Here is a 15,414-nt window from a genome sequence, read left to right on the forward strand (position 1 = left end):
TGCATTTAACATACTTTATAGTTCGTTTTGCAAAAAGTTTTACATAATAATTTTCTATAGAAATCTTAAATAAAATGAATCACTTTAAAAGGATAGTTAGGAAGAGAGATATTTTACAACTAAAATTTTGAGGATTAACAAATCATTGTGAATACCTATGAACTCCAAGAGCAAAATTAAAAACTTTGGTCTGTAATAATCTACAAAAAAGACATCACAAATATTCAGGGAGTCAGTATAAAACTGTTTATTTGAAATGTTATTATTCAATATGTATTTTAACCAACTAGTATTTTTATAACTGGTATGATTCATGTGGAGAATGGGTGTTTGATTTCTATTGTGTGTTCTGTTGCTGTTTTCAGGGGTTGAATGAGAGATAACACTGGTGAATAAAAAATGCTCACCAGTTTTGGAAGTAAACCTATCTTCAAGTGGACACAAGAGGGCGCCAAGCATGCAGTAGCGGATGGAGATTTAATGGACGAAATAAACTCTGGCACTTAAAAATGGAGCCATGTTTATTTTATTCTGAGTAATATATTATGCACCTGCTTGTTTTATTCTTTAGACTGATTTGTGTCAAATAACTTTCCAGAAATATGACATGTGTACTGGATCCAGGCAGAATTAATCTTTCAATGTAGAAATAGAACTATTTTGTACAAAGTATATTCTCTGTTATAATGAAGTTTTACTTTATTGTACTCACTCTAAAGGAAATTAGACGAATATAACAAGTTGGCACTTTTTTCAAGCATTTTGTCTCTGTAACTTACTAAGATATAGTTTTTGGTCATGAAATATTTAACACACACACACACACACACACACACACACACACACAATATCTCTCTTCTTTGTTATAGGCAGAGTAGTGAACCTTTATCCAGAGGGTACAGAGACTTCGGGGAGAAAAAGATAAAGTGGTAACTGAAGGAACTTGGAGTTTGCTGTAGATAAGGAAGGACTTCAGCATTTTTTTTTGCCCTCTAAATATCTGGCTTGTGTATTAGTCTGCTTGGGCTGCCATACAAAATACTACAGACCAGTGGCTTAAACAACAGAATTTATTTTCTCACAGTTCTGAAGGCTGGAAGTCCAAGATGAAGGTGTCAGCTAGATTGTTTTCTCCTTGGTTTATACACAGTCACCTGCTTTGCTGTGTCCTCACATGGTCTTCACTTTGTGAGCATGAGTTCTTGGTGTCTCTTTATGAGTCCAAATGTCCTCTTCTTTTAATGACACTAGGAAGATTGGATGGGGACTCACCCTAATGACCTTATTTTAATTTAATCTCACATCAAAGGTTCTGTCTTCAAATACAGACACATTCTGAGTTTTTTGGGGCTTAGGCCTTCAGTGTCTGAATTTGGGAGAGACACAATTCAACCCTTACCTCCTAGATCCTTGTTTGGATGAGTGTAATGTCGTGGTGGGTAATGGCCTTTCGTCTGAGCGTGTTTATTGACCGGCTTCCAGTGAAAGAACCACCATGCCCTGCACACATCACATACTCAATATGCAGTTGTTCAATGAGTGAGTTTGTGCGTTGAAAGGCTACACATTTTACTCTGCTTAGGCTTGCCTGAAATCTTCCACTTCGTGACAGGTAGTAATTAACTGCTGAATGAAAGGCATAAATACTTCCTTTTAAACATTGACATTATGTCCATATGGTGAAAGAAAGGGATGGAGGCAAATGAAGAGAGTTCAGGAAATACTAAAATTTCTTTGAAATAATTTCATTGAAAATTAACAAGTTGATTATTGTGAAAACAGATTCAAATTTATACACAATGGCCAATCATGTAGCTTTCCTGGCCTTTGATGAAACCCTTCCTACCCAGAGTGATCTGCTTCTTACCTCATCGTAATGATTATCAAGGGCCTCTTAGGTTAATTTGCCTTTCAGTCTTCAATCGCTTAAAGATAATACATTTAACTCAATTATAAGCACTGATCTTGCTCACTCTTTGGTTTCTTCTGTCCCTGAAGCTCCCCTCAATATTTCTACTGTGCCCAACTCTCATTTGGGCTGTATAACTGCGTTGTATATAATTGGGTAACTTGCATAGGATCTCCAAAACTTGAGCTGAGAGGCCAGCAGGAGTAGTTAAAAATCAGGGCCCTTGTCTCTGGGAGTGGCTTTGCTATGTCAGGAAGAACTTCCGGCCATGTGGAGACGGAGCAAGGTCTTCATGGTGGATCAGCTGCAGTGGGTCAGAAGTCTGGTTTCACAGGTAGCTTCCAACCTCGCAGTGTCAAGGAGCTCAGGACAGGACAGCAGTTTTGAGCTTCAGCTTGCCGAGGTTCAAAGGACCTGGCTGGAGGAGCAGGAGGGAGAAAGCAGCTCTCAACTTGGTGGCTACTTATAATAAAGTTCCCACCCTTAAAGCATATGTCTGTTTCTCCAGCTGTTGATTTTTAAAATCCAAGTTCTTTAATTGGGGGCTAAAAGATAAGGCATTTAGTTGCCTTTTGGTGCAAAAAGAAAAAAACCAAAAAACCCAAAACCAAAACAAACTACTTCATCTTTAGGCTCACCTTCAACTTTCTCCTAACCTTCAAAAAAGATTGTTTTTCTTCCTTTTGTCTCTTGGATGTCCCTTTTTCAGGCTACTGTGGTAAAGTTCTTGATACTTTCTCACAAGACTTTAAAAAAAATCCTTTATGTTGGCAGGGAATTAACTCATGAATAAATGGATAATAATAACTGCTGACATTTTTGGAGCTCTGACTGTTTGGCAGGCGTTGAGCTGGGGATTTGCTAGCATTATCTCACTTGATCCTCTCAACAGCTTTGTGATAAAGCCCACTTCACAAAGGAAAAAAAAAGCTGGGAGAGTAAGTAGCTTGTCCTCCGTCATAGAATTAGAAAGCAGAAATGTGTGACTCTTAAGCACAAGAGGAAAGAAACGGGTTTGGAATGGAAGTCCAGGACTCTGAAACAGGCAAAAGCAGAATGTCAAACACCTAGTGCCTATAACTTTCACTTAAAGCAGTGTCCACTGGCTACTGTATGTGCGGTACCCCGTGGATCACATCAGTTTTGAAGCCTGAGACTCTGCCCTTGAGGAGAGTTTTGGTCTAATTCACTGGTTCCCAGCCTGGACTATACACGATAAGGATCTAGGACTTGTAAGTAGGTAAATGTGCCTAGGAATGCCTGCCAGACCCCTAGAGACTCATGTTTAAATACAGTAGTTCAGTAGTTCCTATGAGGGTATGATCCAGCCTTCGGAGTTTTAAAGGCTCCTCAAGGGACTCTAAGGGGGAAAATTTGGGAACTGCTGGTCTAGCTGCAGAATGAAGCCATGACACCTTGGCTGTGAATCAGAACAAAGATAAATACACGTGGCATGGGGTGGCCGTGTTACAGCTTCCACTGGAATTGTCTTCAGTCCTTTGACACTGAAATCTGGCCAGTGGGCCTGCAAATCTACTTCCCTCCCTTGCTTTGGTCAGGATAGGACATTTATTAGACTCACACAACCTCAGGGAGCAACTGGTGTTCTGCTTCCTTCTTCCTTGTGCGAGGTTATACAAGTTCATCTGGCTTCCCATGCCCACTTGCTGCTCCCCTTGCCCCGTGTTTCTACTCACCAACGTTTGCTCTCCTTTTTCATTCCCTTTTTTCTCACTTAAATTTCTTCATTTATCATTCTTCCTCTGTCACTCATCTATCTCCCTGATTAAAATTTGACAAGCTCAATTAAAAAAAAAAAACACCAATTTTTTTTAGAAGAACAAAAGCTCAAATGCCTTTTATACATTTATTTGATTAGGAATTTTACACAAGTTCTACCCTCTTTTCTACAGAATCCTATTCCAGGAATGTATGTCATTTTTTGTGCCCTTGTTGGGACCTGGTCACCTAATTATCTTCAAATCCATATCTATCCTTTACCCCATCTGCAGCACTGCTGTCCTTTTTCCCATGGTAGTTTTTAAATCACTCCAAAGATGTAGAATTCCCCTTGTATGTTACCATTTTCCCATTTGGTGTTTAACTTTACTGAACATATTGAAAGGTTGAAAGAGACATTACTATTTTGGTTATTTATCTGTTGCCGGATGTACACGGAAAGATGGGGCTTTCCTTCCAATGTTCTTCGACAGCAGATAGGATTTTATGGGTTATAGAAATTTTCAAAGCAATTATAGCTATTCATTTACATTTTGTTAAATTTTACTGCTTTGAACAATGTTAGAGAAACAGAGTGGTGGTTTAAGTGAGAAGCCATGAGGAGAGAGTCAGGGAAAAAGAAATAGTAGCAAAGGAGAATCCAGGATTAGAGTTCGCAATGAATTGCAAGTGTTACCAGTGAAAATGGGGAGACCAAATACAATAAAGAGTTAGAGACACATACATAGAGCTATGTGTACAGAAACTACTTTTAGTAGGTAGGCATAGGCTAAGGTTAATTTAGAATACCAGAAATTAAAAATAACACTGGAACACTGGGAGAGAGAAATAACTTAGCAGACAGAAACAGAGTTTTCTACTTACAAAGGTTGATACAGCAAAGGAAAAAGAAGCACAGGAGTCAATTTGTCTCAATCCTAGTTATAAAAGGCACAACATCGCACTTACCAATAAAAGCTTCGGTATTTGAAATCCTGGCTGGAGATTATTCATTCTCTAAACGATGAACTTTCAGCAGTTCCACAAAGTGGAGGCAGTGCTTGCTGTATTCACGGAGTCAGAAGATGGCACTATTGGCAATGTTTGCAGGGAAAATGCATTCAAAGTCTTGTTTTTGAAGACTGTTTCTGCATGGTTCAGCTCAACAGAATGTCCTTAAAGGACGATTATGTGTAGATTTTTGTTATGTGGGTTTTCTGTAAAATACAACAAAGTATTCCAAACCAATTTGAAATTCAAGAAAGATGATACATGGTATATACTTTAGATCCATATACCTGCTGCTTACCTTGTGACAGGTATAGTTATGTCTTTACAGTGGCATTCAGTTTTGGCTAGATTTTTAGTATATTTTCTTCATAATGGGTGAAATCGACTTCTAACTGTTTGGGGGAAATGACAGGCTAATTGTATGATATTTCAAAGTTTGTGTTATTGGAAATCTATAGAAATAATTGTGTTCCTCTTGTTTCTGGATGTTAGATATCACTCTGTCTGGTTAGATAGCACCACGTTATCCAGCTGTGACTACTTACCTTAGTATAGTAGGATGAATTTTTTGTTATCATTGTGCTTCAGACAAAAAGCTGGGTGAGAACAAAAACATTTTTATCACATTTAGAGTAAATCTGAATCAAAGCATATCTTCCTGTTACAATTTCTTTGTAGTGACACATTTCTTGATTTGTCTTTCCAAAATTAAAAAATAATTAAGTATCCAACAAGTTAGACCCAAGGAATAATTTCTGGGCCAAAAAGCAAAACAACAAGGAAACCCTCACACTAACTCTTTTCTTTCTTTTAACTGTGTGTGTGTGTATGTGTGTGTGCGTGCACCCATGGGTGTTGGGTGTTAGTGAGGAGGAAAAGGAGGAGTTGGGTCAAGGTTAGGAGTGAAAGAAATTTTAGCTTTGTTTATTTTAATGTCATACTGAATACTGAATTTAGTCATATTCTAAAGCTACATTCCTCCAAATCACAAAATGCTTAAAATTTATTTAAATATATCTTTTTAAAAATTAACTAGTAATTAAAAAATAAGGATATAGTCTTCTGTGCCTTTAAAAAACCTTTTCAGAATTGCATGCGTTATTCTGTTAAATTATCAATCCAGGTAAATTTCCTGCATTTATTCACACAGGTGGGTACATTTCATCACAGCCACAAATGACTCAGACTTTTAAAAAGTAAAAACATGACATTTTTGGTTAATAATTATTTCAGCAACATTTCCCAAGCATCTTTTATATCATAAACAACGTGGATCCTGATTCAGCTCTTCTGGATTGTATAATAACAGATGGATTGCGAGACTGTTTACTGCCGCTGCCCACAAACTTCCTTTTGGTAAACTACTATATTATTTATGAATCAGAAAAGTTTCAAAGAAGCCTCCTATCTGATTACTGCTTACTGATGAACTTGCATCAGAGAAGCTTTTAGTCTAATTATACTAGTTTGTTATAAAGAACTGTTATTATTTCAAAGTCTGAATTTGTTAACGGGTTACTCTGTCTGCTACTCTGCACCGTTTCCTCCCAAAGACCTCGTCACCCAGATTGCAGTAACTCTATCCTCAGGAAACAGGTAATAGTGCAGAGATGGCACTGAAAAAGTTAAGGTAGATTAATAATAGAAAGCGCTTTATCAGATAATTTACTATACCAGATAATTTGAGATGTATTTAAAATGTGCTTTAGGAAACACTGCAAGTAATTCTGGTTTTGAACTGCTTTATATTCATCTTCGTGGAAAACTGTATCTGCTTTTCTGTGACAAGCCAGTAAATGGCACTTATATACATTTTTGGTCACTGAACTTGACATGTATTGTTGTGTTTGAGTGTCTAAATACAGGAAAAGAAGGACACTGAGACGCACCTCAAAAGTTTATTCCATCCATCCTGGTTTGCCAGTTTGCTTCAGCACTAGAAGCAATTTTCTTTTCTGTGTGTGTGTGAAGTGGGCATAAGGATAGCTGCACTAATAGACCTTTTAATTAGATACAAGAGAGGACAAGATAAAACCAAAGCTAAACAAAGCAAAAATGCCCCCTTAAAAAGAAGCCCTGTGAATAACGCTAACCTCTGCTTACACTTTCTACCCTCGGCGCACGTATATGCAACGTGAATTCATCAGAACTCTGATAACCGTACAATTGTTTGGGGCCGAATTCAAGCTTGTGTGTGTGTGTGTGTGTGTGTGTGTGTGTGTGTGTGTGTGAGGTGGGGGATGCCGGTTATGTCATCGTTCCGTCAAAAATATAATGTCAAATATGCTTATGGTGAATCATCACGGTCTTACCCTACCCCTAGATCCTACCCTCATGGGGACCCTTACAACCTGGGGACCTCAGGTTGAGGTGCACTGGCTATAGGGACCCTAGATGCTGAACCCACCCAGGAAGCAGCCTGACAGATGCTTTGGCATTTTATGCAAATAGCAACTTCATGGATCAGTTTTCCTTCCCTCTGTGGAATAGAAGCATCTGGAAAACAGAATTCCAAGAACCTTAGCCCATTAACACATGAATAGAAATGACCAAGCAGTGCAGGTAACAGGGCAGAACTGGAAAGTCAGAGGAATCTGCTCATGAAAGCTCTAGTGTTAGTGTGATTTTCCCTACTCTAAGCATGTGCTTTTATCACTTCTTAGGACTTTGCTTACTCAAACACGTAGGCACTGGAAAGGATATTTATTGTATATATATCTGTTTCTTAGCCACTGGACTGAGGTTGTAGGGAACATAGATTTGTAGTCAGAATTAAAAAATCCACACATTGAATGAATCTGTGCTTGAAGCAATCCCTAAACAAAAGTGAAAACAAAACCAGAACATTCTTTCCCAGAAAAAAAGTTTTGCTTCCCACCCTCCCAAAGTAGAACAAAGTTTCAAGGCTTAAGCTAGTAATTACTATTTTTTTACATTTCTGTGCCACTTAAAATGTACTTATGAAAAATCCTGTTTTATGATTAAAGATGTAGAAAATATTTATGAACAATGTGGTGCTCACCTTCAGCTTCGAAAGGAAATTGCGGCTATTTCAATGCGCAAATTATTTTATAATACTCCTACATTTACTTAATAAGGCTTCTACATTACACCTAATTTTATGTAAATGTTACTCAGATTTCAATCCAAGAGTTTTGTAGGGGAGGTTAAATGGTGTTTATCTTGATTTGTTAAAATGCACCACTAAAATTAAGCAGTGACAAATATTATGACTTTTAAAATTGTTCTAAATGGCTGTATTTGTTTATTAGGTTTGTGTTTACACAAAATATTTTTAACTCTTTAAATGTATCCTAATTTGATGATGGGAACCGTAACGGAGAAATCAGATAATCTTATAAATTCAGTGATTAGCTTATATTCTTAGTAAATTCCTGTGTGAGTATTGTTTAGTGGATTAAAATGGTATATATATTACATTTAGAAAAATTAATGAGACTGAAAATTAAAACCAAAAGTTTAGATTATTTTATTTTCTAAAATTCCACCCTTTATATGATTATCATGATAGTTTGTGTTTAAAGTGTATTTCTTGGACATTCAGTTTTACTGTTTAGGGAGAAGATATATTTATTTAGAATAATTATTAAAAAAAGGCAAGTTTACATAGAATATTTCATGAATTTTTTAAAAAATATTTCTTAGAGTGATATTTAAAGAAGGGAAGGAAAGACATCGGAAATGTTTGTCCATCAGAATAGGATGATTCTATTCTCCATGTTACTGTTAAAAGTAATCAGAGAAACTGAGTATGGATAAGGGAAGGCTCTAAAATGAAACCGTAACTGAAAATTCAAAAATGCATTTTGGAATCAAGTATTAATAGAATAAACTTAATTTTACTTTCTCATAAGTGCAGCTGCATTCTCTATTTAATTACAGGTTTTCAACAGTAGTAATTTTTCCTTGACCTACTCAATCTCAAAAGTCAGAAAATTGCTTCTTTTTAAAAACTGACAAAGGCACGGTATGTTTCCAAAGGGGAAAAAAAGACAAATTACAGAAAACCATTAGTTTAAGCATATTTAAATAGCCAGGAGAACTTCTAATAGAAAACTTGGTGAGCTATGAGGAAAGTTAAGATTTGCTTTTATTGTGTAGTATCACAGGATGTTAAGATATTGGATTATTATTTTTTTCCGAAAAGTAAAATGAAAACATGTTGAATAATTATAAAAAGCCCAGTGCATTAAAGATGACTTGTTTCTTGCTCTTTGGTAGAAGGAATTTTTTATTATTGTAAAAAACAGAGATCTCATCTGTAGCCTGTGTAGTAAATGAACAGATAAAAGTATTTTTGAAAGAGACAACTTAGCTTATGAAGAACTGAGGAATAGGACAGTAAGATAAGCCAAGAGCACACCATTGGCCTTTGAAAAATGCAACAAGATTAAAGCTTAGAATTAAATGAAAAATGAAGGAAGAAAATATATTTTTGATTTAAATGATAGTGAAGAGTATAAACAGTCAGATTGTCTGTGAATCAAAAACAAAATAATCTTCCTGATTTAATACAGTAGACTTCACCACAGAGGAGAGGGGATAGAATTTTTTTGGTTATTTGGCAGATATATTATGTTGTATGTTTTTATCAAACTGTTAAGCTTCTTTTGTGGACTATGAATGATTTGTGGTTCAGGGCTTTGAGTCATTAACTGATTAAAGAAAGAAAAATTTAATAATGGATAATTAATTATTCACTATTCAACTTTTTTATTATGTTCCAAACATTTTTTGTATGAATGTATTGAGAGTTCTTCTGATTCTTAAGTGGAATTAAGAGCTAATTCCTTAGAAATGGGAATTAGCAGCAGAATAGTCTTTCTAAATCTTAGTTATTAATAATTTTCTTTTAATTATTTCTGGTACCAACACAATTTATGTCTTCACAGCCAAAACATGGTTTTAATACCCAGGTTAATTAGAATGGCCAGGTCACAGAATCTGAGCTATTGGTACCATCAGGATCTCTTGAGAACAGTACATCCAGCCAGGAAGTTAAGGGAAGCTTTTAATAAAAATCAGAAATGTCAAGACATTCGGTGCTTTGATCTCTGCTAATTTTGATAGAGTTGATATCAATCAAATGACCCAGAACTCCCTTCCAAGTGCCAAACACAGGTTGCCCTGGAAGTCAGAGTCTCAGATTACTGTAAACTTTATGTGGGAATATCATTGACATTTCACTTAATTTTTCCCCTAAGAGTTTCAAATGGATGTTACATTTTATAATTTACTTAGTAAAATATCTCTTTTGCAATCTACCCTTGCTTATGAGCAAGATCTAAGTAAGGGTGGCCCTCAAATGCTCAACAGCTTTCTCAGAGGCCGTGAATTAAAAAACGAAAAGTTGTGGCTCTAAAAAGGAGGCTATTTAACCCTGGGGAGAGCTGAGCCTTAGTCAGATGGTGCAGTGGTGAGTTTCCCTTGAAAGGCAACCACAATATTCATTCCATACAAAGGAGTCTCTGGAGTCAAGAAACCATGAAAATCTAAATAGAAAAATAAGTACACGTTTACACCCAAATTCTTGTAAATTATCAACTCATAAGAGATTGACCCTAGTTTCATAGTGACTACAAACGTTCTTAGCTATAGATGACAATATACTGTATTGTCCTCATGAACAGTTGAGCCATAAAAATGCATAGTAATTTTAGGAACTCTTTTTTATAGTATCTGGAATATCATAAAGAAAGTCCTCCCCAAGTGAAGGTTTAGTACAAGAATGTTTACTTTTTAATTGGTTGTAATACAATAAAATAAAAGGTAAAGGTAAAAATAGAAAATAAGTCTACTAGAGAGAGCATTGGAATATATTTTAAGGGTCCAGAAAACTGGCTCTAGGTCTACCTAGCTCTCTCTGTGTCAGTTTTCTCATGTGTAAAATTTAGAGAATTTAGGGTTAGATAATCTCTTGCGTCCTGGAAAGTTCTAAAATTCTACAACATTAAAAATTTGAATAAAATGTCCTTTGGTTTCTCTTTTTATTTAGAAAGTGTTTTTCATTATTTTCAGTTAATTGAAATTATAGATACCTTGCTGTGTTACGGACTCAGCTTTGTAAAACATGTTACATAATGCATTTTGGCATGCACCAAGGAGTCAGTTAAAAATCATGTAGAGAAGAAAGAGCAAATTAGCTGTCAAGAGCAATGGAATAGCTCGAAGGAAGCTTCTTGGTGCTACCACAGAAAAAGGGAGACATTGAGACTCCATCACCACTGGACAAAGGGGATTCCAAAGTAAGTAAGGCATTCTTTCCTGCCACCAAAATAAGGCCAAAGAGACAGGAAAAAAAAAAAAACAAAGTAAGAGTGAGAAATATCACTACATAGGAGATTTATTGCTGGTGTCCCATTTAGGATCAAGGGAATTTTCATTTCTTGCCTACTGCATTGTGTTATCACTAATATATATTTATATTTATATTTATATGTATGTTACAAATGTGTATGTATATGAATTCATACATATATATATATATATATATATGTATGAATATTAGTGAAGTGTCAAGGTAATGAGGAAAGAGTTTGAGCATGTGTGCTCAAGTAGTTTGGTTAGGGCAATGTACAGGTCAGAGATACTAAGTGGCTAACCCAGAAGGTAAAGAGGAAGTTGGGTGGTGAGGAAAAGAAAACGTGAGCAGGGCAAAATGGCCATGAGATGGAAATTACATGGTGAATAATTCACCACATTAACCCGTCTTAGCAGTAACCTTAACCCTCTTAACCTTTAGTCCTCTTTAAAATGGACTGAAATAAATCATCCATAGCTACAAAAGAAATCCTTTATAATTTCACGGTCTTGCCATGAAGGCCATAGCTGCTTAGGAAAATTTCAGTTGGCTTCTGAGTCTCTGCCTCTAAACTCTTAAGACCTGCAGTGTTACATAATTGTTGGTGTCTGGCAAGCAGCTAGCCATTAGTAGGTCTACAGCAGCAGCTTCTTCATTTGCTTGGGAGCACTGTCAGCTGAATGCCCTGGTGGTTCTTGTAGTGGAAGTCTAGCTATGATGGGTTGGGTTGGCTTAAACCTTTTTCACAAACGAAGTTATCTAGCAATGAGGTTATGAGCCTAGACTAAAATTCTTGGTTTCCAGTGTGTACTTTGCTGATTCATCCAATGAAAGGTACTCTAATAAAGGGTTGATTTAGCTATCTGATAAAGACATCATGCAGGGACAAGACTCCAAAACTTAGAAGTCAGGAAGACAGAGGCCTTGATCAATAAGGAAGATGGCCTTGAATAGGTCAGGGATCTCTATACTGGTTAGTTAGCCTCAGTGTTATGGGTTACCAGCATCAAATTATATTCTTAAACAATGTAAACTCAAAAATTAAATATGAGGTCTAAGAAGAATCCTTTAATTTTAGGAATAGCTATTACTATTAGATTAGTATTTCTCTTGATTAATAGTCTCACAGCTGGCTCATACGAGAACAGATCAGAATTTGGGGGTGATTTCTGAACCATGCAGGAATACTTCAATTTCTAATTCTTGTTTATCTATCTATCTATCTATCTATCTATCTATCTAACCTATCTATCTGGTCTATCAATCATCTACTTATTTTTGTTGTTTAAACTTTCTCATGCTTAGAAAATCTAGGAGCAAATGGCACTATCCTCCTTTCTTTCTTTATCTGTACTTCCTCTATCTCTTCATTCAATCTCAAAGTCATTTGCTCATTCCTGGCCACATATGATGGGTTTGCCAACTGGCTGTATGTACCCAGAGATGGTATTTAACTTCTCTTATCTTTCCAAGTTATTCTCTTTAGTTGTCTAAACTCTCATCATTTTGAGTTTCAGATCTAGTGAGTCTTTTAAAAGCAGACCTAAAGTTGGGATTAATTTTATGAAAGAAAAGGAACAGATATTATTTGGTGGTAATAAAATTTTTGTAAATTAGGTCTCATGTTTCCATTTGAATAATAATTTAAAAAAAATCCTTAGGTTCATTACAAATTTTTTTCACACTGAAAAATTCCTGAACATTAAGCTTTTACATTTTTCTCTCTGATCTATCACCCCCCCCAACTCCTCAATGCTGATCAATAAATAAAACCAACACCTAAATACAAAAGCACAGCAACCTTGTCTTGCACACTTGTCACCTTGGAGCCAACACTTTAGTTCTTGTCACATGAAATTTTATAAAGTTGAATACTTTATTATCATGGTACATTAGCTTTCTTGAGCTTTCACACTTTAGTTTAATTTTTATTAAGAAGTCATTATGCAAAGAGCAATTTTATTATTTCACATTATCCAAATATTTGTAGAAAAATTAGAATGTGAAAAAATCACTTTACTTTTCTCTGAAACATCCCAATGAGTCATAGTGTTCAAAAACAAACTTATTCTCATCTGTCACATTGACCATGGAAATGTGGCTTTGGGGATTGGATACAATGAATTCTTCTCAGATAGTAAAAGTGTCATTAGAAGAAGAATAAATGCTTTCAACTGCATGAGCCATCTCTGGTTTTTCTTTCCTTGGTAAACTTCTGCTTTGCTTATGATTGAGATCATTCTTAACAGCACTGAGATGAACAGTCCACAAATCTAGAAAAACTAGCTCAAACAGCAATATATTTAAAAAAAGATTTAGTGGGTATCCTGTGATCTTCAAATGCACATTATATTTTTATAAATACAAAAGTAAGATGTAATCAGTATTTCTGGACTTTATGATTTATAATACAACTTCCTTTTGTAGAAAGAAAAGCATTGGTAAAATTTATTATAGGAATTTGAGGAGGAGGCATAGAGTCTATAGCATTAGGATTTTTGATATATAATTACATTAAAATTGTTGTTCTTATGTTAGTGATTGATTTATTTAATTGTTTATTGAGTTTGACAGCTCCCATGATTTCCTGTGTCATTAAACACTAGAAGATAGGGAAAAATTATCCTAGAAATAAACTTCTAAATGTAACTGCCTTATACCTAAGCAATCAAGCTAATCTAGAGAGAGAAAAATGGCCCAGAGACCTCTTTGTGTGAAGTATCTCAACATATTGCTGCCTGTTATATTGTACCGAACACATGCACTTCTGTTTAGTAATATTTTGGGGAGCTGAGATTTAGGGGAGAAAAGACTGTATCTTCCTTACAGCTAATTCTAAAGTTTTTTTTATAGGGTTATTTATTTATTGGTTCTGTGATGAACGTGCATTCTTTGCAATAACATTTTCAGTCTAACATTCCTTTTTTATTTAACTGATTTTTAGACCTTTGAGTTTTTCATTGCTTTAGCTTGGGAAAACCAAATAAGTGCAAGTTTCCTCCAAGACACCTCATGAAAACATTTTTTTTAAAAAGAAAATCAAGAGTGAAACGAGTCTATATTTATTTGGAAGATCATCTGACTACTGCTAAATGGAGTATCTCAATCTGAAAGTGAAATCTGTTTCACTGCTAAAAATTGCCAAGAGTTTTTTGACTGAGATTTGGGAATCTGCAGAAAATGTAAAAGTTTTTTTTTTCTACAATAATCTGTTCAGTGAACAAGCTGTGAAAAATAGTTCTGTATTTTGTCCATGTGATGTAGCAGACGGTAAATTTCCATTTTAAAGAACGATATGAGTAGCTTCTGGCATCCATCTCTATTGCCTTACTCGAATCTACTTACACTGAGTTACAACAATGTAGTTTATTATTTCTTTAAAGCAAAAAATAACAAGGGATTTTTCCCCCCATGGTTCAGTTCTGTTCCTTTATCTGGGTTCAGCAATGTGAGGGCACTTTGAAGCCTTATCAAATGTGCCTTAAAATGCCACAATTATATGAAGAAGATACCATTTCCCTGCATTTAGTGCTTTGCATTTGAAGGGCTTTAGAAACAATTTACTATTTCTTTCTAAGTATATTATTTTGAAGTAGGTGGTCCCATAATGAGCAGTTATTACAAAATGTTAAAGGATAATTTTTAAAAAAAGGTATAATTATGATTCTCATACAAACATAAAATGAACATGTGTTAAAGATTTTATTTAATTCATTAATTAATGAGGGAAGCAGTAAGATGTTACAACCTGCTCAAAGGAGAATTCAAATTAAAATTCACACATATAGGCAGATAAAGAATGCTGAAATGGATTTACAAATACAGGCAAAACTTGCTGGTATTTACACAGCAATAATCCATTGCAATGTATAGGCCACACCTTATTTGTATTTTTATGGACCAGAATAATTTGCATTATTAATTTTCTGAAACTCATAGAGATGTAAAATAGCTCAAAGACAATGAAAGGGAAAAATAGCATGTGACAAGGAGAGTTTGTTTTATATAAAAGTCTTTCCCAGTTTTTACCTAAAGATCCAATAAATAGAACTATGCATATTTTCCACTCCAATTAATCAATGTTGCTATCTGGTTCATAATTTCCCCTTAAATCAAGTACCCAGAGCAGAATCTGACACTTGGTATGTAGTCCATACATATTTGTTGGACAAATTCAATTGTTCTATATATTCTACAGAACATTTCCCAAATAACCCAGTAGGGCAAATGAGTATGTTCATTTGTCCACAAATCTCAAGGATGTCAGGAAGTTTATGAAAGAAACTTGGGGCTGTCTTCAAGACCTTTCTTTGTTTTCATCTTTTTCTAGGAGATGATATCTCTAAGAAAGAATGAGATAAAAATAAAAGGAGTCTATGAATCTAACTAATGTCCTTTGTATTCCTAGTCCCTTACAACAAGGACATGAATTCCAATGGGTGAAATCAACATT

At 35.2% G+C, this 15,414-nt stretch overlaps 1 long non-coding RNA gene across 2 annotated transcripts in view; it reads right to left on the reverse strand.

Moving 5' to 3' along the window:
* Positions 1-207: 207 nt before the first annotated feature.
* The window catches only part of LOC141422614 (uncharacterized), a 133,547-nt gene continuing 118,340 nt past the window's right edge, over positions 208-15,414 (reverse strand). The window contains exons 2-3 of one of the 2 annotated variants that reach the window (XR_012447324.1): positions 4,598-4,845; positions 208-2,945 (exon numbers count right to left, since the gene is read on the reverse strand). This is a non-coding gene — a long non-coding RNA (uncharacterized lncRNA). The remainder of the gene's footprint in view (positions 2,946-4,597; positions 4,846-15,414) is intronic. The other variant, XR_012447323.1, reaches the window with a different exon arrangement.

This window comes from Castor canadensis, chromosome 4 (assembly GCF_047511655.1).
Source record: "Castor canadensis chromosome 4, mCasCan1.hap1v2, whole genome shotgun sequence".
NCBI classification, from domain to species: Eukaryota; Metazoa; Chordata; class Mammalia; order Rodentia; family Castoridae; genus Castor; species Castor canadensis.